At 44.1% G+C, this 26,363-nt stretch overlaps 2 long non-coding RNA genes across 2 annotated transcripts; both read right to left on the reverse strand.

The window, feature by feature from the left end:
- Positions 1 to 1,780: 1,780 nt before the first annotated feature.
- On the reverse strand, positions 1,781 to 9,188 carry LOC139053099 (uncharacterized). The gene is made up of 3 exons (XR_011510218.1): positions 8,784 to 9,188; positions 7,559 to 7,651; positions 1,781 to 2,002 (listed from the first exon to the last, which is right to left on the reverse strand). It is a non-coding gene; the product is annotated as an uncharacterized lncRNA (long non-coding RNA).
- A 9,264-nt stretch (positions 9,189 to 18,452) lies between these two features.
- On the reverse strand, positions 18,453 to 25,860 carry LOC135911909 (uncharacterized). The gene is made up of 3 exons (XR_010567492.2): positions 25,456 to 25,860; positions 24,231 to 24,323; positions 18,453 to 18,674 (listed from the first exon to the last, which is right to left on the reverse strand). It is a non-coding gene; the product is annotated as an uncharacterized lncRNA (long non-coding RNA).
- Between the last annotated feature and the right edge of the window lie 503 nt (positions 25,861 to 26,363).

Raw genomic sequence — 26,363 nt, forward strand, 5'->3', positions numbered from 1 at the left:
TCACGCCAGCTATACGTACTCCTAACAAGCTGCTTGAGCCAACCTTAACGCCATAGCGTTAAGGGCCCGGTGTCCCATAAAATCTGGTGTCGGAACCCGGCGTCGGACGTCGTTTAGACGAAAGGATTTTCAAACCAGCCATACCAAGGTCCTCCATTTGGCGCAAGAAGGCGACTGAATTCAATGCCTCAATCTGAAATACGCCGAAAAATCGTAACGTACGACATACACACAAACCGACAGACATGATAGTGACGGATGGCAATTTTACAATTCGAGAAAACATAACTAAGTTACGCGAAAACTCAAACAAACGCATTTCCCAGCGCCTCATCATTGATGGACCGCCAACGGAGTCCGCCATTTGCAGGCGCCGGCTCGTGAGTACCTCGGGGGCGGCGGAGTGGTGCGCCCAGTTCCTTGCAATGCCTCCAGATGGCGCTCGCCTACGCCACATCGGGCCGCACGCTGGAAGCCCCATTTCTTCCAGAAAGCCCCCCTTCGTGCCTAGCGTTCGCAGCCGACGTTTCCCGCTAAACATTACAGGTACATATGCTCCAGTTGCAGGGAAGTGTGAGAAGCAGTCGGAGATCTTTGAATGCTGTCTCGTGCCACTCTTGAAAGCGAAGCATAAGCGCGCGCTCCATATTTATAATAGATGTATTTGATGTATTACAGTGTATACGCGCCTTGCAAACATTCTCATCGCGAACGACAGCACTGAGCTATAAAAGCTGTTTGATTCGATATTACTGCTTCCCTTTCAGCTCAAGTCCACCAAAAGTGGGTGCACAAGCACGACATCATTAGGCTTAACATTCGCATCAGCATTGACTCAAACTTCATGTGCACGGAAAGCGTGGGAGGGTTGAATCTTGTGCATTTCAACTTTTAGGCATCTTTTGCCACACTTTGACGGCGATTAATTATATATACAAGCCAAGGCGCTGTCGCCATTTCGCGTCGTCAGTTTGCTAGCCGATCGCTTAGGCTTCGGTCGAACGATGGCCGGCGCACTGATTTTCTCGGTGCTGTTGACAAGAATGCCCGTCGCAGTGCGGCAACTCGCGCTCGTCGGTTGCGTCCTGTTCGGCCTGATATGATATTGTGCTTTCAATGACGCATTGTACTCAACATTCGGTCAATCGTGTTCGTGAGCGTCTTGTCGGTTTCGTATCGACTCAGTCTTACCGCGCCTTGAATGAGTACGTGAAGACACGCGCGTGCTGCCACCACCAGCATGTGAGGGCTGACCTTGCAACAAGATTTCGTCGTCAACGCGATGTTTTAAAGCGTTCACTGTAAAATAATTTACACCCCTAAGGGTTTTTTTCGGTGTCTATAACTAACCCCCTAGCACCCTTGAAAAAGGTGGGTTCTATAGGGAATTACACCCTTATGATGGTTATTCTATATTCCAATAACACCGTATCCCTTGAGGGTGTTTTGAACAACATATTACCCTTCGACCCACGGGGTGTAAGGGTGTGATCAGGAATATATTACCCCTTCACCTATCGGGTGTAATGAGCAATAGAATAACCCTTGAAGTATGGCATGTGGAAGCGGGTTCATATGCACTTCATTGTTTGTTTCGTAAGTCTACAGTCAGGCTAGCACACAGAAATGTTATGTATGGTGTGCATACAATAGGTAATGTATTTCCAAACGCACGGCATAGCAACTTTGAGAGAAAACACATAATCATGTGCGAGTGTTCTGCGTGAAATGGTCCCATTTACCACACACACAGAGTGACTGCATGGAGGGTCATTTATTCTAGCCTCCTGTACAATATTTAGAGCTTGCACTATGCCTTGTATGTTGTGACAAGTCTTGTGGCCGTTCTACGTTGAAGAACAGTCTCATTCAAACCAATGTTCCAGGGCACAGGCGAGGAAGATGATGCCTTTGTGTAGCTCCATTCCAATGTCCTAAGGCGAGCCATCATAGATGAAGCCATTTCTTCACTGATCGCTGTAGCCATCTGCTTCTTTTCTATCTGCAAAATGATTTGTTGCAATTTAATGTCAGGAAAAGTACACGAAACATGACAAGCTGTGCTTCCCTGCATCGTTCACTTTAATATTTCAAGATCACATGAAGGGCAGGTTAAAGAAAACAAGCACAGATAGTGCTTACTTCCAAGAAATCGTTATTTCGAAAGAATAAGGCATTCAATTTGCCACATCATGAATGTAGGAGAGACAGGCTACAAAATTATATGAGGGCAATTCAGAAATTATTGCCTCCAAGCCCACTACTTTGCCAATATTACAGCAAACATTTTGAACTCTATCATTGATGCACTTATGTTTAAGCTATCGAATGTCACTTGCCTCGCCTTCCTATCTCTTCTCGTTCCAGAGTAATCGAGCAATTCATGGCATCCAGTGGTGACGTCCAGTTGAAACAACAGGCTGTAATTGAATTTCTGACTATGGAAGGTTGTGTGCATATCAACATTCATGGCCATCTGACTGCAGTTTACAGGAATGCCTGTGTTGACGTCAGCACTGTGCAGAGGTGGGCAAGGACTGTGAAAGACCAAAATCCTGCCTCATCAAATCTCCCGGATCAGCACCGAAATGGACGGCCCACAATGGCTTCTGATGAAGGTCATGAACATCAGGCAGATGAGTTGACTCGGGGCAATCGCAGGATCAAGCAACACCAGATTGCAACAACACTCGCCATTTCCATTGGCTCAGTGAACCACATCATTAAAGACCTGCGTTACAAGAAGACTTGCGCTTGTTGGGTGTCACGGTAACTGACGACTGACATGAAAAAGTCGAAGCATAGCCAACAAGTTCAATTCTTCTTGCAACCCAGGAGGTTCTTAATTATGTGGTTCCCTAAACCAATGGAAATAGCGAGTGTTGTAGCAATCTGGTGTTGCTTGATCCTGCGATTGACCCGATTCAACTTGTCTGCCTGATGTTGATGATCCTCATAAGAAGCTGTTGTGGGCCGTCCAGTTCGGTGCTGATCCTGGACATTTGAAGCAGCTGGATTTTGATGTTTCTCAGTACTTGCCCACCTACGCACAATGCTGACTTCAACACAGGCATCCCCGTAAACTGCTTTCAGATGGCAATGAATGTTGAAGGGCGCAGAACCTTCCGCAGTAAGAAATTCAATTACAGCCCACTGTTTCAACCGGACATCACCACTGGATGCGATGCATTGCTCGATTACTTTGGAACGCAAAGAGATAGGAAGATGAGGCAAGTGACATTCTATAGCTTAAACATCAGTGCATTAATGATAAAGAGCCAAAATGTTTGCAGTACTACTGGTAAAGTAGTGGGTTTGGAGGCATTACTTTCTTAACCGCCCTCATATTACAGCAATAATGCTGGGCAGTTTGTTTTTGTGTGTGACATCTGACCCAAAACTAGAATTTACTGATCTTAGGCTTCTAAATTCGCCTCACTGGTGTGCTCTTGATCACTTAATTGTCACGGTGGTTGCTCTGCAAATGTTTATCAAGCATGGTTCCTCTAAAATATTTGACACAATTATTTGTAACATATTCAACGAAAATTTTAAAATGTTAGTTGAGAGCATTACTTGTTTCGTTTTCCTGTTGTTCTCTTTATACTAAGCATCACTAAGCTGACCTTTATTTTTTTCTTAATCTCTGACTTACACCGTGGCTGGTAACAACCCCTCTGTCAAAACTATTTGGCATCTCTACTACAAAGAAGCCCTACCTACACCTTCTGACATCATCTTAGCCATCTCCACTAAACAAGCACCTAATCCTGCTGGTATTTTTATTACAGAAGTTTTCACTAAAGATCTTCCAAGCAAGAACACTTTAGCATTTGATCATTTAGATGCTTTTAACTGAAACAACACAGTGAATCCATCATGCTTAACAGAAGTTTAGCTATTTTAATCAAAGCACAGTTAAAGCCTTTCATGCATGAAGTTTGTGATCTGCTTTCACTTGATCTTGCTGGTTATACGATTGTGAGTTACACTGAGATCAAACATTCTAATGGCCAACATCTTTCATCTGTGAAGCGCAGAAAACTTTAGTGCACTTGTCAGTGTTGTTACGGCATTCTTATATGTGATGATTAGGCTGCTGGCTGTTTAGCACTATAGTAGGTACTGTAGTAGGTACAGGGTGATCATTTTTAAGTTTTATGGAATTTTAAAAAATGTCCTGCGGCAGATGGCATAATTCTTGTCCTTGAGCTAGATTATTTGAAGAGGTGGACATTACTACCATGAGAAATCATAACACATGCTCAACTAAATAAAAAAAATCACTAATTAACTTCACAACTAATTATATTATTGCACATATTGCAATTTATGAATTGTAGCCAGTGAGCTTGGAAGACGTATGCATTTGAACTTCCAGGATGACACCAGTTTAGGAATATTTTCCTGATAAAGACCAATGCACAAGGGTGTTCCCGTTACTTTTGTGCATCAGTGCATAAAAGCACATTTCGTTAAAAAAGTAAGTGGAACAACAGTGCATTTTTACAGCAAGTTTGATGGTGTATATCTCCAAACTGACGCCATTCTGGAAATAAATTCCAAGTAGATACACCTTGTAATCTCACTGGCTATGATTCGTAAATTACAATATGTGCCCCAGATATGTGGCGGCGCTGGCAAACACTCCTAGGGTTCTACTAGGAAACATAAATATCCAAGAAAGTGATGGGGAAACGGCGCCCGCAGTAGCTCAATTGGTAAAGCATCTAACGGGTAATGCGAAGACATGGGTTCGTTCCCCACCTGCGGCAAGTTGTTTTTTCATCCACTTTCATTTCCATTAATTTGTCATTTCTTTATTTCATTTGTTAATCACAAGTAATTTACCCTAACTTGTTTTTGGTGTCAGTGTTTGCTGGCTTCTTAGGATATGATTAATAAACATCGGGTTCCTAGGTTAAGCCGCTTTCTTTGCATTTATATTAGCTATTACGTAATTCATTCAAAAGATAATAACATTTTCTAATTAGTTTAATATGTTTCGATTTCTCGTGCAAGATATACCTGCCTGTTTGAATATTCCTGCTCAAGGACTAGAATTATGCTATATGCAACAGGGCTATATTTAAAAATTCCACGAAACCGAAAATCATCACCCTGTATAAAAACAGTGTGAATTTAAAAACAAGCTTCAGTGAACCTTATTGAATCAGCAAATGGCCATTGTAACTAGTCTGATCATCCTGGAAATCTTTTGTAGCTTATAAGCATAGTGCATTTCAATTCCACATTTAGGAGTGCAAATTTTTCTTGAAGTCAGCTTTTTCTTTTTGACACCTAGCATCCCTGCTAGTTTGCTTAAACATAATGTTGCATGACTTCAACAGTACTGCACAATCAGACTTTTTTCTGCCCACAGTGTCCAGTGATGTGTCTTTAGCAGCTGAGATAATTAATGTTCATGCAGATAAACATCAGAAAACATTGCAATAACTGCCAAGAAAATGCGATCACGCGTTTTGTTTACAAAAGAGCATGTGCTCTACCTTCTGCCAGGTTTGTTCTCCATGTCAGGCTAGCACGGAACTTGCACAAGAGGTACCTTTTGCATCCATGAAGATATTTTATGAGGTTATGGTGGTGTCGAAACACGATATCAACCATAACACTTTAAACTATTTTATGAAACAGTTATTTGTACAAAAATAGAAAAGGCACCAATTTTGAATTTATCACATTTGACTTAGAGTACCATAGTATAAATGGCTCAACTAGTACAGGTACGCAAACGGGCTAGTTGGTATTGGTCGATGACGTTAGACAATGTGAACTCGACAAAGGATGGAGAAAGAGGCGATAGCATTTGTTCCATTTCTCGCCACTTTTGACGTCCCTTGTACAAGTCTGCGCTGTCGAACATCATGGATCAACTAGTACAGTCTGAAAAAAATATGTTATGAAAGAAAACGTGGCTTTCAACCTCGACAATTCTGCCTGTTAGGTATTATGGTTTCTTTAGAACTTATTTCTTTATACAAAGTCAGACCCATCAAGTAAAGCTTGCTGAGAAAGAAATGAAGAACAGCATCAACGCCTCTCAAGGCACATGCATCAAAGGAGTCAGAGCATCATACACATTACCTTTAAGTGCAAGAGTATTCTCTTTCTTAGGCAAACTGCATTTCTAGTTTCTTAAAGACTATATATTTATTTGCCGCAGCTATGGGAAGATCACAAGGTGGAAAAGATGTGTTGGCGCAATTTCAACTATTATGTACAACAACAAAAGGTAAAGCACAGGAAGTCTCACTGCTCCTCTGTCTAAATGACATTCAGTTTCACTTGTCATGTCCACTCCTATCCCGATGGCAGCAGAAACAGGAAGACAGCAGTGTGGTTCAGAAAGCAGACGAAGGAGTTGATATCCTATCTGACATAAAGAGTAAAGAAGAGAGCTGGTCAGGCCATGTAGTGCAAACTTGAGACATCATTAACTAGCGCGAAAAAGACAACGGACGACAGCTAGAAGCACACAGGACAGAACTCTAGGCTTCAACTGAAAATTTTGGCTACACAGAAACATAGGATTCAGGGGAACGCAAGGAAGCAACATTTATGTTTCCTTTTCCCTGCCTGACACAGGAGGTATCAGAGCAAATCGATGGGCAGGTTCATTTCGAGATACGAACACTCTTTTTTGGCGAGAGCCAGGGAAGGGGTGCTTACACACGTATCACCCGCTTTTCGATGCAGTGCTTCAAATATTTTCATGTCGACCTGCATCAAGAGCCGCCTGGGCAGATGAGTGCTTTGAAACTGCTCAGTGCATGAGCACTTACAGCAATGATTGGCCAGATGGCCACCAGCCATGACAGCTGCCCTATCTTTGTTCCCCCAAGCGGTCGTTTAAACACCGACCTGTTTGGCTTGAGGAAGCATAGGGCAGCTTTGAGTGCCTTGGTGGCTGGTGGCCACATGGGCAATCATCGCCATACGTGCTCATGCACCGAGCAGTTTCAAAGCAATCGTGTGCTCAGGCAGCTCCAGAAGCAGCTACATAGGGAAATATACGAACCACTTTGCATCAAAAAAGCGGGGAATAGGTGTGTAAGCACCCATCTCTGGCTCTTACCAAGAATGTTCGTAAGTGAAATTAACCTGTTCATAAATTTGTTCCGATAGCTCCTGTGTGGTTTCTGTGCGTCGACATTCTGTGCATTCCATGTTTCTGTGTAGCAAAAATTTCAGTTGAAGTCTAGAGTTCTTCCTTATGTGCTTCTTGATGTTGTCTTTTTCACGCTAGTTATAGATGTCTCAAGTCTGCAATGGGCACCAACTAGCCAAAGAGCCTTCTTCAACCATGTAATGCATAGGGCAGATAACCGGTGGCACATTCGAGTTACAGAATGGATGCCAAGAGAAGAGAAGGGTATTCATAGACGGTAGAGAAGTAGACTATGATGAAGTCAAAAAATTTTGCAGGCTTCACTTCGAATCAGCTAGCGCAAGACAGGGGTAATTGGAGCTCCCTGGGGGAGGTCTTCATCCTCCGGTGAAAAAAATATGTAGGCCAATTGGGATGAAAAAAGTATACCTGTCGGCTCAGACGTCTTCACTGTCTTTTCAGCAATGTGTAGGCCCAAGACAGCCAGTCGGTTCCCATGCAATTGCTTTATGCTGACTGTAACTGCATGGGCACAAGAAAACAATCCACCATTAATACCACCAGAGATTGACCACTCAATAAAAGAACATCTCAAAACTGCAAATACAAATAAGCATTTACCAGCTTAAGAAATACATATATAAAGGCCAAGAATAGTTACAATAACTATACACTTTATAACTAGACATTAAAATAAGGTAGTGAAACGCACTATAACCGTAGGACGCTCAGTGCAATTCATTTCAGAAATACTGTTGACAACTAACAGGACGCCTTAGGCAGGGTTCAGTCACACAACAAGAAAACAAATAGTAGTATAATAAGCACGCCTGCGTGAAACCAAGAAACGAGTTCAAGGACGAGAAAAAAATTGATTAGGCTCGGTGTGCTTATTTCTACAAAAAGATAAATTTACAAACAAATAGCGCAACCATGCGTTCATCCGCAACAGCACAAGAGCTTCTAGAACAAACGAGCACAAATTAAAGCGAAGGATAAGTACATAGCCGGGACGGTCGTGGTTCTTTTGTTTTGCATTAGTTTAGTCATGCAAGCACAAGCATTGCAAGCTGCCTGCGCCATTACCTACCACGGCACCTCCGACAAAAAAAAAGAACAATAACAATTGAGCGAAATACACAAGCGACATTTAATACGGTTGTCACACTGCATACTTTTGGCCGCGATCGATCCTGACTGGAATCAAATTTTTGGACGCGTTTGGCCTCGTTGCACAATCGGCGGATGGGAGCCAATCACGGTCGAAAATTTCGATCCAGAACGCGCTCAATCGTGCTCGAAAGTGGCCGTGTGACACCGGTATAAGTCTGCGCCCATCTTTGGTAACATAAAGAACCAATTAGTCAAACCAAAGTATTATTTACCTGCCTGCGCCGGATACTGACGCGTAGCAGTACTTAATTCTCTACAACTCTAGTTGAGGACACGTAAACAATGAAACATTCATTTTTTTCTCTTTTTCACATTCGGTGCCCATAGGCTACGCCTGGAGTACATATACTACACTCGCATCCAACATACCTTGTGCTGTCCTTTATATAAATTACCCGAAGATTACTACCACAATGACGCACCATAAAAACGCGATGCTGAACGTGGCTACGTACCTACGTACCTACTATGAGCTACGTACCTTTTATATGAGCAGTTCATGCGCCTTGCAAAAGGCCCTCGGTTTGAAGGCGGAGCGCTGTCACGATGTGTACTGTGGGCACACCGTTTCGTTTACGTAGTGGATGGACGATGTTGACGATGCATTCCGCCGAAAAACAAAACGTCCACTTCATCACTGTTCAGGCCGAATGGAAGATGTTTTCTCCTTCGCCACGAATGACGGCTGTCGTAGGCGTAGTAAACACACTGTCACAAAGAAACACCGATGTCGTAGGCCGCTGGTGCCCTTCTTTCTCACGCATAATCGCGTCGCCTTCACTCCGGACGCTCACTTCGCGTCGATGAGCACAAAAGTACACGAAAACAACGAGGTGGTACAACTTAAACGCAGCAAAAAACAATCTAATTACTCACAACTTCAAGAATGTCACGGAGAACACACACGTGCTCCCGGCGGCCCGCCGCGAGACGCAGGAAATGACGTAGCGGCGATAGCGGCGACACCCGTCGGGGAAAGTTATTTCAATTTCGGTTTCGTTTTCAAGGCATAAAAACAAATATTCTTTTAAACTACGTGTGTGTATTACTTTCAAAGCTATTTATTTTAGGCTACCTCTAAGCCATTTTCTATGTTTACGGGTAGTTTCACTGGAAATTTATTCCCAGAAACATGGGCTGATATCAAATCAAATGGGGCAATGGTGGGCTGGTAACTGCGTGTAAGTGAATTTATTTTTCGATGCTTTTTTTGTTTGTTTGCTTGGACGTTCATTTGTAAAGAGACGTGGCCCTTCCTCATTTTATAATATACAGAGGTACTTGCGAGTCTGCCTTTTCTTTTATGCGCAGAGAAAGAGAGGGAGAGAGAAAAAAAAGCTTTAATTGGCATTTTCAAGAAGTTCACAATGCTCATATTTCTGAACTGGTGTGCTCACGCAAGTTTTAAATAGCTTGTACGAACGGCAGATACAAAAGTTCTTGCATAATAGCTTTCCAAACGTATAGGCGACACCACGAAATTTCACATGTGCAGAATTACACGAAAACATTAAGTTTCCACGTACGCAAAGTCTTTCTTTGCGTGGTGTCGTGTAAGTGCAACCGAAGCGAATCCAGATCTCGGGTTTTTTTTTCTTTCTTTTATTTTAAGAGGGGGTGAGCGAGTGGGGCCGATGACCGCTCAAAAGAAAGAACAAATATAACAACGACTCCCCTTTGGTAGACAGCACCATGAGTTGTCGTTATAATCTGATGTCGGTCTTTGTCTTACTGCAGTTGCTTATAATAGCAGTTTGACGGGTAATGAGGAAGATATATTCACAATCGAGGTATTTTGTGCATGCGGTAGACAAGTCATTTTCAACCCAACTACTCTCGCCCTCAAATTACCACGAGCAGAGCAATTTAGTATTGTTCCTATTCAATAGCTGTGCCTATATCATCACCGAACCCCTTTGCTCGGCGAGGGTGCAGCTGTGGTAAAGGCTATTGAATGACAACAACAATTTCTTGGTAAAGTGTGGGAACTGTGATGACATTTCGTCTGGGTGTTGGCTTTAAGCATTCTCTTGTCTCCCTTTAGTATCATACTGCCTGTCCTCTGCGCTGTTGCATGTGAGTACAAAAAAAGTAAATGCTGCACCTACTGCACTACTTTTGCGGTGGGTGGGGGTGGGCAGAAGGGGGCTAACGCGTAATTAGTCTTCCAGAGGGCATTGTGTCGATGGCCAGGGTGTTTCAGTGGGCATTGTGACGGCCAAAGAGGTCCAAGGAGTATTGTAGCGATGCCCACGAAGTTCTCGCTAAAAGGACTCGCACACGCCTTCCCCGCGTCCCTCTCATGTTCATTATGCACGCTCTCAAACCACCAACCGACGCGGCTGGCAAGCCAGTGACAGCAGCAGCAGCAGCAGCAGCAGCAGCAGCAGCAGCAGCAGCAGAATTGGAAAGAGTGAGGGAGGAGGCATAGAAAGCTTCGCTTTAAAATCTGGCAGAACGCCCCTGTGCACGCTGTAACCTGCAATCCAAAGCTCTGGTGTGTTGACAAAATTCAGTTTCATTCTGCAAAATATTTCTTTCCCGTATTCAGCATGTGCATCTGTCATACCCGTCTAGCGAGGGGAGACGGGCGAGTCTCGCGCAGGTCTACATATGCCAAGACATCGCGAACGCACTTGGCAGGTGGACAGTAGCGCGCACACTTGAAAAATGGCTCACCACTGTTCCGTGAACAAAGATGGTCTGCGAATGCCCCGACAATTTCTGGAATCTCGTTATATCTGCAATGTATGGCTTAATATCCTATTCATGCATGCAATAATACTGTCTCCAATTTGGGAGGGGAAATATTTGAGTAAATACCGCTGTTGTAAATACTTTATGCATCGGAAGTTGTACGTTGGTGCTCTACACTTTCTTAGATTATTCTCTCTTTCTTTTTGAGCACTCCGTTCAGGCAGCTGTTTGTAAGCCAGTAGAACTTTACTATACAACTACAAACTTAATAGTTTCTTTTTGTACAGCCAGCTTCGTAAATTGACGCAGACGCGAAGCCATGAGCGTTTTGCACGGCTCTTTCCGCAGATGCTGCTTGAGCAAAGCATTGTGGTGGGTGAGAAGGCTCAAGTTTGCCAACGAACCTACCTTGTTTATAAACTTCAGAGAAGCAGAACGAATTGGGGTTATTGATTCGGCGAAAGAAGGTCAGGTGGGGTCAAAGCTTTTCGAATCGGGGTATCTTTTGTCCGCGTATGGTTCGTCGCACCCTTTTCTGCCTGTTTTGTCATGCTTGAAAGAAACCTAGACGACCGCACTGCTTTAGAGCAATTGTGCCGCGTCCAGCTGCATGCTGTCACGTGGCCTTTTCATTTTGCTAGATTCCTGGCGTCCCAAAAGCAAGAGCTGCACTAGTTCTGCCGTGCTGAAAACATCTTGAACATTTTCCTTTTGGTTAAATATTCAATACTAGAAAAAGTAGGCGCGCGCTTTTGGACTCCGAGGAATTTGTGCGTGACGACATTTAAGAACTGTCTGCCACCTAGAACACTGTGACATAATAGATAGTAGTGCTTCAGCAACAGGTTTTCCGCAAGACATATTTAAAAAGGGCTTATCAAGACAGTGAAATGGAGGGGGACTCTCTTCAGGAGTTTTGTCGGCACTGAAAGCCCGACATGTTTCGGGGGGAAGGGGTTGGGGTAGGGGAGGGCCCATTTCTGGATCCGCCACTGGTTTTTAGTGCCGTGGGACACGCCGTCTCTTCGTGCAACTGTATGTTTGTGAATGTGATAAAAACAAACAAAAACACCCTTGCACCCACCCCCAATATTCTTAGTCAGTGCACCCTTTCGGTGGGTAAAAGGGTGTTATGGCATCTAGAACTGCCCTATGCTTCGCAAAAAGTCATGATGGTGGGATGTTTCTTGAATGAAAACACCCTTCAAGGGTGTTATGATTCGCAATTCTCACCATCAAGGGTGTAAATTATTTTACTGTGTTGCCCAAGTGTAACACAAGTGCTTTACGTTAATGTATTGGCCAGCCATCAATGAAGGGCGGCAACAACGTAGCCTCACGGCGCAGTCCATAAGAAAACCTAGTCGCTTTCTGTTTAAACGTTAACTTGCAGTCTTAAGCTACACATGTTTTCGGCACCGAGCTGACGCTGAAGAGCTGCCAGTGGAGTTTCAAGGCAGTACATGACACGAGCGTTTGTAGCGGCGTGCGTCCGAGCGCTTACTTCTTTTTTTTTTCTTTTACAGGGGACTTCCCGGCACGCGGGGTTGCGCACGACCCTTCAAAGACGTTTCGCGACCAATCCGCTAGGCCTGGGCGCATGCGCCGTCGCACCATGAAAAGGGCAGCTTTGCCTCAGGCGAGGAGGGAACAATTGGATTCCAGAGTAGGTAAGGAGGAGAAAGTGTTCCCGCTCACAAAACACGATGTTAACCTTCGAAATGTCACCGAAGTCGTGGCGCAGTGGTTAGGGCGCCGGCCTCGGCTTCGGGAGGTGGTGGGTTCGAATCCCACCACCGGCGGACACCCACCGCATAAAGGGTACAAGTGTCTCCCCTGCCCGGAGCATAGCTCCAATTCGTGGGATGTGCACTTGGGGGGCGCTGCTAACTCCGCTGCGTCATTCTTCAAACCAGCTAAAAGTGGCTAGAAGCATGACGGTCTGTGGTTGCTGACATAACTCATTCGGTCGTAGACCTGAGTGGTATGTCTGGCAATTCACGCATAAATTAAACCCCACAAAAAAATACCGGCGTTGCCGTAACAGTAGCGGAGGTTGCGGCAAAAAATCGCTACCGGTGCCTCTTCTTTTTTTTTTTACCCCCAAACGTGTCCTACTTTTAACCGTGCAGCTACGCTATATGTACACGATAACGAGAACAAGTGGTGATATTCTATATATAGCTTACAAGTCTATATATTGCGGACAAATGTCGGAATATATAAACATGGGGAGTATGTGGGTGCCGTGAAAAAAACCTTTCGTTGAAATCTTTTTGTACTTCAGATGCTTAGAAAAAAAAAAGTCCACTGCCAGCCGGTGTAGGAACATTGTAAGTTGATTAATGCCACCCTATATATCAGTGAAAAAAAATTCTATACAAAATGACTATACACTTTCGGCGTCCCATGCCGCAATCCATTCACTGTTTTTTTAGCGGCTAATGTCAGTGATGACTGGCTAAGAACAAAGTCAAACGCTGAAACGATCGCTCGGTGTACATCCGGTGATGAAATGTAGCCTTTATTTACCAATTTCGCCTAGTTTCAATGATTGTCAGTCTACCGATCACAATATCAAACTGGACGCGATTCAACTTTGACCACTGGGTATCTATCTGCTGGTTGTGGTATCGACAAGCATAGAGCACAATCCTCTTGGTATGTGCCCAAATTGTCAATTTTCTGCCTGTTGCAATATGGATACGTAGACGACTTGAGCAATTGGGAACGTGTTCGAACTACAACATAAGCGTTGCGTATGCGATATAGGAATGATCCAATTCATGACCAGTCGTCGATAAATAAGGTGCCACGTTCACGCCAGCTATACGTACTCCTAACAAGCTGCTTGAGCCAACCTTAACGCCATAGCGTTAAGGGCCCGGTGTCCCATAAAATCTGGTGTCGGAACCCGGCGTCGGACGTCGTTTAGACGAAAGGATTTTCAAACCAGCCATACCAAGGTCCTCCATTTGGCGCAAGAAGGCGACTGAATTCAATGCCTCAATCTGAAATACGCCGAAAAATCGTAACGTACGACATACACACAAACCGACAGACATGATAGTGACGGATGGCAATTTTACAATTCGAGAAAACATAACTAAGTTACGCGAAAACTCAAACAAACGCATTTCCCAGCGCTTCATCATTGATGGACCGCCAACGGAGTCCGCCATTTGCAGGCGCCGGCTCGTGAGTACCTCGGGGGCGGCGGAGTGGTGCGCCCAGTTCCTTGCAATGCCTCCAGATGGCGCTCGCCTACGCCACATCGGGCCGCACGCTGGAAGCCCCATTTCTTCCAGAAAGCCCCCCTTCGTGCCTAGCGTTCGCAGCCGACGTTTCCCGCTAAACATTACAGGTACATATGCTCCAGTTGCAGGGAAGTGTGAGAAGCAGTCGGAGATCTTTGAATGCTGTCTCGTGCCACTCTTGAAAGCGAAGCATAAGCGCGCGCTCCATATTTATAATAGATGTATTTGATGTATTACAGTGTATACGCGCCTTGCAAACATTCTCATCGCGAACGACAGCACTGAGCTATAAAAGCTGTTTGATTCGATATTACTGCTTCCCTTTCAGCTCAAGTCCACCAAAAGTGGGTGCACAAGCACGACATCATTAGGCTTAACATTCGCATCAGCATTGACTCAAACTTCATGTGCACGGAAAGCGTGGGAGGGTTGAATCTTGTGCATTTCAACTTTTAGGCATCTTTTGCCACACTTTGACGGCGATTAATTATATATACAAGCCAAGGCGCTGTCGCCATTTCGCGTCGTCAGTTTGCTAGCCGATCGCTTAGGCTTCGGTCGAACGATGGCCGGCGCACTGATTTTCTCGGTGCTGTTGACAAGAATGCCCGTCGCAGTGCGGCAACTCGCGCTCGTCGGTTGCGTCCTGTTCGGCCTGATATGATATTGTGCTTTCAATGACGCATTGTACTCAACATTCGGTCAATCGTGTTCGTGAGCGTCTTGTCGGTTTCGTATCGACTCAGTCTTACCGCGCCTTGAATGAGTACGTGAAGACACGCGCGTGCTGCCACCACCAGCATGTGAGGGCTGACCTTGCAACAAGATTTCGTCGTCAACGCGATGTTTTAAAGCGTTGCCCAAGTGTAACACAAGTGCTTTACGTTAATGTATTGGCCAGCCATCAATGAAGGGCGGCAACAACGTAGCCTCACGGCGCAGTCCATAAGAAAACCTAGTCGCTTTCTGTTTAAACGTTAACTTGCAGTCTTAAGCTACACATGTTTTCGGCACCGAGCTGACGCTGAAGAGCTGCCAGTGGAGTTTCAAGGCAGTACATGACACGAGCGTTTGTAGCGGCGTGCGTCCGAGCGCTTACTTCTTTTTTTTTTCTTTTACAGGGGACTTCCCGGCACGCGGGGTTGCGCACGACCCTTCAAAGACGTTTCGCGACCAATCCGCTAGGCCTGGGCGCATGCGCCGTCGCACCATGAAAAGGGCAGCTTTGCCTCAGGCGAGGAGGGAACAATTGGATTCCAGAGTAGGTAAGGAGGAGAAAGTGTTCCCGCTCACAAAACACGATGTTAACCTTCGAAATGTCACCGAAGTCGTGGCGCAGTGGTTAGGGCGCCGGCCTCGGCTTCGGGAGGTGGTGGGTTCGAATCCCACCACCGGCGGACACCCACCGCATAAAGGGTACAAGTGTCTCCCCTGCCCGGAGCATAGCTCCAATTCGTGGGATGTGCACTTGGGGGGCGCTGCTAACTCCGCTGCGTCATTCTTCAAACCAGCTAAAAGTGGCTAGAAGCATGACGGTCTGTGGTTGCTGACATAACTCATTCGGTCGTAGACCTGAGTGGTATGTCTGGCAATTCACGCATAAATTAAACCCCACAAAAAAATACCGGCGTTGCCGTAACAGTAGCGGAGGTTGCGGCAAAAAATCGCTACCGGTGCCTCTTCTTTTTTTTTTTTTACCCCCAAACGTGTCCTACTTTTAACCGTGCAGCTACGCTATATGTACACGATAACGAGAACAAGTGGTGATATTCTATATATAGCTTACAAGTCTATATATTGCGGACAAATGTCGGAATATATAAACATGGGGAGTATGTGGGTGCCGTGAAAAAAACCTTTCGTTGAAATCTTTTTGTACTTCAGATGCTTAGAAAAAAAAAAGTCCACTGCCAGCCGGTGTAGGAACATTGTAAGTTGATTAATGCCACCCTATATATCAGTGAAAAAAAATTCTATACAAAATGACTATACACTTTCGGCGTCCCATGCCGCAATCCATTCACTGTTTTTTTTAGCGGCTAATGTCAGTGATGACTGGCTAAGAACAAAGTCAAACGCTGAAACGATCGCTCGGTGTACATCCGGTGATGAAATGTAGCCTTTATTTACCAATTTCGCCTAGTTTCAATGATTGTCAGTCTACCGATCACAATATCAAACTGGACGCGATTCAACTTTGACCACTGGGTATCTATCTGCTGGTTGTGGTATCGACAAGCATAGAGCACAATCCTCTTGGTATGTGCCCAAATTGTCAATTTTCTGCCTGTTGCAATATGGATACGTAGACGACTTGAGCAATTGGGAACGTGTTCGAACTACAACATAAGCGTTGCGTATGCGATATAGGAATGATCCAATTCATGACCAGTCGTCGATAAATAAGGTGCCACGTTCACGCCAGCTATACGTACTCCTAACAAGCTGCTTGAGCCAACCTTAACGCCATAGCGTTAAGGGCCCGGTGTCCCATAAAATCTGGTGTCGGAACCCGGCGTCGGACGTCGTTTAGACGAAAGGATTTTCAAACCAGCCATACCAAGGTCCTCCATTTGGCGCAAGAAGGCGACTGAATTCAATGCCTCAATCTGAAATACGCCGAAAAATCGTAACGTACGACATACACACAAACCGACAGACATGATAGTGACGGATGGCAATTTTACAATTCGAGAAAACATAACTAAGTTACGCGAAAACTCAAACAAACGCATTTCCCAGCGCCTCATCATTGATGGACCGCCAACGGAGTCCGCCATTTGCAGGCGCCGGCTCGTGAGTACCTCGGGGGCGGCGGAGTGGTGCGCCCAGTTCCTTGCAATGCCTCCAGATGGCGCTCGCCTACGCCACATCGGGCCGCACGCTGGAAGCCCCATTTCTTCCAGAAAGCCCCCCTTCGTGCCTAGCGTTCGCAGCCGACGTTTCCCGCTAAACATTACAGGTACATATGCTCCAGTTGCAGGGAAGTGTGAGAAGCAGTCGGAGATCTTTGAATGCTGTCTCGTGCCACTCTTGAAAGCGAAGCATAAGCGCGCGCTCCATATTTATAATAGATGTATTTGATGTATTACAGTGTATACGCGCCTTGCAAACATTCTCATCGCGAACGACAGCACTGAGCTATAAAAGCTGTTTGATTCGATATTACTGCTTCCCTTTCAGCTCAAGTCCACCAAAAGTGGGTGCACAAGCACGACATCATTAGGCTTAACATTCGCATCAGCATTGACTCAAACTTCATGTGCACGGAAAGCGTGGGAGGGTTGAATCTTGTGCATTTCAACTTTTAGGCATCTTTTGCCACACTTTGACGGCGATTAATTATATATACAAGCCAAGGCGCTGTCGCCATTTCGCGTCGTCAGTTTGCTAGCCGATCGCTTAGGCTTCGGTCGAACGATGGCCGGCGCACTGATTTTCTCGGTGCTGTTGACAAGAATGCCCGTCGCAGTGCGGCAACTCGCGCTCGTCGGTTGCGTCCTGTTCGGCCTGATATGATATTGTGCTTTCAATGACGCATTGTACTCAACATTCGGTCAATCGTGTTCGTGAGCGTCTTGTCGGTTTCGTATCGACTCAGTCTTACCGCGCCTTGAATGAGTACGTGAAGACACGCGCGTGCTGCCACCACCAGCATGTGAGGGCTGACCTTGCAACAAGATTTCGTCGTCAACGCGATGTTTTAAAGCGTTCACTGTAAAATAATTTACACCCCTAAGGGTTTTTTTCGGTGTCTATAACTAACCCCCTAGCACCCTTGAAAAAGGTGGGTTCTATAGGGAATTACACCCTTATGATGGTTATTCTATATTCCAATAACACCGTATCCCTTGAGGGTGTTTTGAACAACATATTACCCTTCGACCCACGGGGTGTAAGGGTGTGATCAGGAATATATTACCCCTTCACCTATCGGGTGTAATGAGCAATAGAATAACCCTTGAAGTATGGCATGTGGAAGCGGGTTCATATGCACTTCATTGTTTGTTTCGTAAGTCTACAGTCAGGCTAGCACACAGAAATGTTATGTATGGTGTGCATACAATAGGTAATGTATTTCCAAACGCACGGCATAGCAACTTTGAGAGAAAACACATAATCATGTGCGAGTGTTCTGCGTGAAATGGTCCCATTTACCACACACACAGAGTGACTGCATGGAGGGTCATTTATTCTAGCCTCCTGTACAATATTTAGAGCTTGCACTATGCCTTGTATGTTGTGACAAGTCTTGTGGCCGTTCTACGTTGAAGAACAGTCTCATTCAAACCAATGTTCCAGGGCACAGGCGAGGAAGATGATGCCTTTGTGTAGCTCCATTCCAATGTCCTAAGGCGAGCCATCATAGATGAAGCCATTTCTTCACTGATCGCTGTAGCCATCTGCTTCTTTTCTATCTGCAAAATGATTTGTTGCAATTTAATGTCAGGAAAAGTACACGAAACATGACAAGCTGTGCTTCCCTGCATCGTTCACTTTAATATTTCAAGATCACATGAAGGGCAGGTTAAAGAAAACAAGCACAGATAGTGCTTACTTCCAAGAAATCGTTATTTCGAAAGAATAAGGCATTCAATTTGCCACATCATGAATGTAGGAGAGACAGGCTACAAAATTATATGAGGGCAATTCAGAAATTATTGCCTCCAAGCCCACTACTTTGCCAATATTACAGCAAACATTTTGAACTCTATCATTGATGCACTTATGTTTAAGCTATCGAATGTCACTTGCCTCGCCTTCCTATCTCTTCTCGTTCCAGAGTAATCGAGCAATTCATGGCATCCAGTGGTGACGTCCAGTTGAAACAACAGGCTGTAATTGAATTTCTGACTATGGAAGGTTGTGTGCATATCAACATTCATGGCCATCTGACTGCAGTTTACAGGAATGCCTGTGTTGACGTCAGCACTGTGCAGAGGTGGGCAAGGACTGTGAAAGACCAAAATCCTGCCTCATCAAATCTCCCGGATCAGCACCGAAATGGACGGCCCACAATGGCTTCTGATGAAGGTCATGAACATCAGGCAGATGAGTTGACTCGGGGCAATCGCAGGATCAAGCAACACCAGATTGCAACAACACTCGCCATTTCCATTGGCTCAGTGAACCACATCATTAAAGACCTGCGTTACAAGAAGACTTGCGCTTGTTGGGTGTCACGGTAACTGACGACTGACATGAAAAAGTCGAAGCATAGCCAACAAGTTCAATTCTTCTTGCAACCCAGGAGGTTCTTAATTATGTGGTTCCCTAAACCAATGGAAATAGCGAGTGTTGTAGCAATCTGGTGTTGCTTGATCCTGCGATTGACCCGATTCAACTTGTCTGCCTGATGTTGATGATCCTCATAAGAAGCTGTTGTGGGCCGTCCAGTTCGGTGCTGATCCTGGACATTTGAAGCAGCTGGATTTTGATGTTTCTCAGTACTTGCCCACCTACGCACAATGCTGACTTCAACACAGGCATCCCCGTAAACTGCTTTCAGATGGCAATGAATGTTGAAGGGCGCAGAACCTTCCGCAGTAAGAAATTCAATTACAGCCCACTGTTTCAACCGGACATCACCACTGGATGCGATGCATTGCTCGATTACTTTGGAACGCAAAGAGATAGGAAGATGAGGCAAGTGACATTCTATAGCTTAAACATCAGTGCATTAATGATAAAGAGCCAAAATGTTTGCAGTACTACTGGTAAAGTAGTGGGTTTGGAGGCATTACTTTCTTAACCGCCCTCATATTACAGCAATAATGCTGGGCAGTTTGTTTTTGTGTGTGACATCTGACCCAAAACTAGAATTTACTGATCTTAGGCTTCTAAATTCGCCTCACTGGTGTGCTCTTGATCACTTAATTGTCACGGTGGTTGCTCTGCAAATGTTTATCAAGCATGGTTCCTCTAAAATATTTGACACAATTATTTGTAACATATTCAACGAAAATTTTAAAATGTTAGTTGAGAGCATTACTTGTTTCGTTTTCCTGTTGTTCTCTTTATACTAAGCATCACTAAGCTGACCTTTATTTTTTTCTTAATCTCTGACTTACACCGTGGCTGGTAACAACCCCTCTGTCAAAACTATTTGGCATCTCTACTACAAAGAAGCCCTACCTACACCTTCTGACATCATCTTAGCCATCTCCACTAAACAAGCACCTAATCCTGCTGGTATTTTTATTACAGAAGTTTTCACTAAAGATCTTCCAAGCAAGAACACTTTAGCATTTGATCATTTAGATGCTTTTAACTGAAACAACACAGTGAATCCATCATGCTTAACAGAAGTTTAGCTATTTTAATCAAAGCACAGTTAAAGCCTTTCATGCATGAAGTTTGTGATCTGCTTTCACTTGATCTTGCTGGTTATACGATTGTGAGTTACACTGAGATCAAACATTCTAATGGCCAACATCTTTCATCTGTGAAGCGCAGAAAACTTTAGTGCACTTGTCAGTGTTGTTACGGCATTCTTATATGTGATGATTAGGCTGCTGGCTGTTTAGCACTATAGTAGGTACTGTAGTAGGTACAGGGTGATCATTTTTAAGTTTTATGGAATTTTAAAAAATGTCCTGCGGCAGATGGCATAATTCTTGTCCTTGAGCTAGATTATTTGAAGAGGTGGACATTACTACCATGAGAAATCATAACACATGCTCAACTAAATAAAAAAAATCACTAATTAACTTCACAACTAATTATATTATTGCACATATTGCAATTTATGAATTGTAGCCAGTGAGCTTGGAAGACGTATGCATTTGAACTTCCAGGATGACACCAGTTTAGGAATATTTTCCTGATAAAGACCAATGCACAAGGGTGTTCCCGTTACTTTTGTGCATCAGTGCATAAAAGCACATTTCGTTAAAAAAGTAAGTGGAACAACAGTGCATTTTTACAGCAAGTTTGATGGTGTATATCTCCAAACTGACGCCATTCTGGAAATAAATTCCAAGTAGATACACCTTGTAATCTCACTGGCTATGATTCGTAAATTACAATATGTGCCCCAGATATGTGGCGGCGCTGGCAAACACTCCTAGGGTTCTACTAGGAAACATAAATATCCAAGAAAGTGATGGGGAAACGGCGCCCGCAGTAGCTCAATTGGTAAAGCATCTAACGGGTAATGCGAAGACATGGGTTCGTTCCCCACCTGCGGCAAGTTGTTTTTTCATCCACTTTCATTTCCATTAATTTGTCATTTCTTTATTTCATTTGTTAATCACAAGTAATTTACCCTAACTTGTTTTTGGTGTCAGTGTTTGCTGGCTTCTTAGGATATGATTAATAAACATCGGGTTCCTAGGTTAAGCCGCTTTCTTTGCATTTATATTAGCTATTACGTAATTCATTCAAAAGATAATAACATTTTCTAATTAGTTTAATATGTTTCGATTTCTCGTGCAAGATATACCTGCCTGTTTGAATATTCCTGCTCAAGGACTAGAATTATGCTATATGCAACAGGGCTATATTTAAAAATTCCACGAAACCGAAAATCATCACCCTGTATAAAAACAGTGTGAATTTAAAAACAAGCTTCAGTGAACCTTATTGAATCAGCAAATGGCCATTGTAACTAGTCTGATCATCCTGGAAATCTTTTGTAGCTTATAAGCATAGTGCATTTCAATTCCACATTTAGGAGTGCAAATTTTTCTTGAAGTCAGCTTTTTCTTTTTGACACCTAGCATCCCTGCTAGTTTGCTTAAACATAATGTTGCATGACTTCAACAGTACTGCACAATCAGACTTTTTTCTGCCCACAGTGTCCAGTGATGTGTCTTTAGCAGCTGAGATAATTAATGTTCATGCAGATAAACATCAGAAAACATTGCAATAACTGCCAAGAAAATGCGATCACGCGTTTTGTTTACAAAAGAGCATGTGCTCTACCTTCTGCCAGGTTTGTTCTCCATGTCAGGCTAGCACGGAACTTGCACAAGAGGTACCTTTTGCATCCATGAAGATATTTTATGAGGTTATGGTGGTGTCGAAACACGATATCAACCATAACACTTTAAACTATTTTATGAAACAGTTATTTGTACAAAAATAGAAAAGGCACCAATTTTGAATTTATCACATTTGACTTAGAGTACCATAGTATAAATGGCTCAACTAGTACAGGTACGCAAACGGGCTAGTTGGTATTGGTCGATGACGTTAGACAATGTGAACTCGACAAAGGATGGAGAAAGAGGCGATAGCATTTGTTCCATTTCTCGCCACTTTTGACGTCCCTTGTACAAGTCTGCGCTGTCGAACATCATGGATCAACTAGTACAGTCTGAAAAAAATATGTTATGAAAGAAAACGTGGCTTTCAACCTCGACAATTCTGCCTGTTAGGTATTATGGTTTCTTTAGAACTTATTTCTTTATACAAAGTCAGACCCATCAAGTAAAGCTTGCTGAGAAAGAAATGAAGAACAGCATCAACGCCTCTCAAGGCACATGCATCAAAGGAGTCAGAGCATCATACACATTACCTTTAAGTGCAAGAGTATTCTCTTTCTTAGGCAAACTGCATTTCTAGTTTCTTAAAGACTATATATTTATTTGCCGCAGCTATGGGAAGATCACAAGGTGGAAAAGATGTGTTGGCGCAATTTCAACTATTATGTACAACAACAAAAGGTAAAGCACAGGAAGTCTCACTGCTCCTCTGTCTAAATGACATTCAGTTTCACTTGTCATGTCCACTCCTATCCCGATGGCAGCAGAAACAGGAAGACAGCAGTGTGGTTCAGAAAGCAGACGAAGGAGTTGATATCCTATCTGACATAAAGAGTAAAGAAGAGAGCTGGTCAGGCCATGTAGTGCAAACTTGAGACATCATTAACTAGCGCGAAAAAGACAACGGACGACAGCTAGAAGCACACAGGACAGAACTCTAGGCTTCAACTGAAAATTTTGGCTACACAGAAACATAGGATTCAGGGGAACGCAAGGAAGCAACATTTATGTTTCCTTTTCCCTGCCTGACACAGGAGGTATCAGAGCAAATCGATGGGCAGGTTCATTTCGAGATACGAACACTCTTTTTTGGCGAGAGCCAGGGAAGGGGTGCTTACACACGTATCACCCGCTTTTCGATGCAGTGCTTCAAATATTTTCATGTCGACCTGCATCAAGAGCCGCCTGGGCAGATGAGTGCTTTGAAACTGCTCAGTGCATGAGCACTTACAGCAATGATTGGCCAGATGGCCACCAGCCATGACAGCTGCCCTATCTTTGTTCCCCCAAGCGGTCGTTTAAACACCGACCTGTTTGGCTTGAGGAAGCATAGGGCAGCTTTGAGTGCCTTGGTGGCTGGTGGCCACATGGGCAATCATCGCCATACGTGCTCATGCACCGAGCAGTTTCAAAGCAATCGTGTGCTCAGGCAGCTCCAGAAGCAGCTACATAGGGAAATATACGAACCACTTTGCATCAAAAAAGCGGGGAATAGGTGTGTAAGCACCCATCTCTGGCTCTTACCAAGAATGTTCGTAAGTGAAATTAACCTGTTCATAAATTTGTTCCGATAGCTCCTGTGTGGTTTCTGTGCGTCGACATTCTGTGCATTCCATGTTTCTGTGTAGCAAAAATTTCAGTTGAAGTCTAGAGTTCTTCCTTATGTGCTTCTTGATGTTGTCTTTTTCACGCTAGTTATAGATGTCTCAAGTCTGCAATGGGCACCAACTAGCCAAAGAGCCTTCTTCAACCATGTAATGCATAGGGCAGATAACCGGTGGCACATTCGAGTTACAGAATGGATGCCAAGAGAAGAGAAGGGTATTCATAGACGGTAGAGAAGTAGACTATGATGAAGTCAAAAAATTTTGCAGGCTTCACTTCGAATCAGCTAGCGCAAGACAGGGGTAATTGGAGCTCCCTGGGGGAGGTCTTCATCCTCCGGTGAAAAAAATATGTAGGCCAATTGGGATGAAAAAAGTATACCTGTCGGCTCAGACGTCTTCACTGTCTTTTCAGCAATGTGTAGGCCCAAGACAGCCAGTCGGTTCCCATGCAATTGCTTTATGCTGACTGTAACTGCATGGGCACAAGAAAACAATCCACCATTAATACCACCAGAGATTGACCACTCAATAAAAGAACATCTCAAAACTGCAAATACAAATAAGCATTTACCAGCTTAAGAAATACATATATAAAGGCCAAGAATAGTTACAATAACTATACACTTTATAACTAGACATTAAAATAAGGTAGTGAAACGCACTATAACCGTAGGACGCTCAGTGCAATTCATTTCAGAAATACTGTTGACAACTAACAGGACGCCTTAGGCAGGGTTCAGTCACACAACAAGAAAACAAATAGTAGTATAATAAGCACGCCTGCGTGAAACCAAGAAACGAGTTCAAGGACGAGAAAAAAATTGATTAGGCTCGGTGTGCTTATTTCTACAAAAAGATAAATTTACAAACAAATAGCGCAACCATGCGTTCATCCGCAACAGCACAAGAGCTTCTAGAACAAACGAGCACAAATTAAAGCGAAGGATAAGTACATAGCCGGGACGGTCGTGGTTCTTTTGTTTTGCATTAGTTTAGTCATGCAAGCACAAGCATTGCAAGCTGCCTGCGCCATTACCTACCACGGCACCTCCGACAAAAAAAAAGAACAATAACAATTGAGCGAAATACACAAGCGACATTTAATACGGTTGTCACACTGCATACTTTTGGCCGCGATCGATCCTGACTGGAATCAAATTTTTGGACGCGTTTGGCCTCGTTGCACAATCGGCGGATGGGAGCCAATCACGGTCGAAAATTTCGATCCAGAACGCGCTCAATCGTGCTCGAAAGTGGCCGTGTGACACCGGTATAAGTCTGCGCCCATCTTTGGTAACATAAAGAACCAATTAGTCAAACCAAAGTATTATTTACCTGCCTGCGCCGGATACTGACGCGTAGCAGTACTTAATTCTCTACAACTCTAGTTGAGGACACGTAAACAATGAAACATTCATTTTTTTCTCTTTTTCACATTCGGTGCCCATAGGCTACGCCTGGAGTACATATACTACACTCGCATCCAACATACCTTGTGCTGTCCTTTATATAAATTACCCGAAGATTACTACCACAATGACGCACCATAAAAACGCGATGCTGAACGTGGCTACGTACCTACGTACCTACTATGAGCTACGTACCTTTTATATGAGCAGTTCATGCGCCTTGCAAAAGGCCCTCGGTTTGAAGGCGGAGCGCTGTCACGATGTGTACTGTGGGCACACCGTTTCGTTTACGTAGTGGATGGACGATGTTGACGATGCATTCCGCCGAAAAACAAAACGTCCACTTCATCACTGTTCAGGCCGAATGGAAGATGTTTTCTCCTTCGCCACGAATGACGGCTGTCGTAGGCGTAGTAAACACACTGTCACAAAGAAACACCGATGTCGTAGGCCGCTGGTGCCCTTCTTTCTCACGCATAATCGCGTCGCCTTCACTCCGGACGCTCACTTCGCGTCGATGAGCACAAAAGTACACGAAAACAACGAGGTGGTACAACTTAAACGCAGCAAAAAACAATCTAATTACTCACAACTTCAAGAATGTCACGGAGAACACACACGTGCTCCCGGCGGCCCGCCGCGAGACGCAGGAAATGACGTAGCGGCGATAGCGGCGACACCCGTCGGGGAAAGTTATTTCAATTTCGGTTTCGTTTTCAAGGCATAAAAACAAATATTCTTTTAAACTACGTGTGTGTATTACTTTCAAAGCTATTTATTTTAGGCTACCTCTAAGCCATTTTCTATGTTTACGGGTAGTTTCACTGGAAATTTATTCCCAGAAACATGGGCTGATATCAAATCAAATGGGGCAATGGTGGGCTGGTAACTGCGTGTAAGTGAATTTATTTTTCGATGCTTTTTTTGTTTGTTTGCTTGGACGTTCATTTGTAAAGAGACGTGGCCCTTCCTCATTTTATAATATACAGAGGTACTTGCGAGTCTGCCTTTTCTTTTATGCGCAGAGAAAGAGAGGGAGAGAGAAAAAAAAGCTTTAATTGGCATTTTCAAGAAGTTCACAATGCTCATATTTCTGAACTGGT

This window comes from Dermacentor albipictus, unplaced genomic scaffold (genome assembly GCF_038994185.2).
Source record: "Dermacentor albipictus isolate Rhodes 1998 colony unplaced genomic scaffold, USDA_Dalb.pri_finalv2 scaffold_69, whole genome shotgun sequence".
NCBI classification, from domain to species: Eukaryota; Metazoa; Arthropoda; class Arachnida; order Ixodida; family Ixodidae; genus Dermacentor; species Dermacentor albipictus.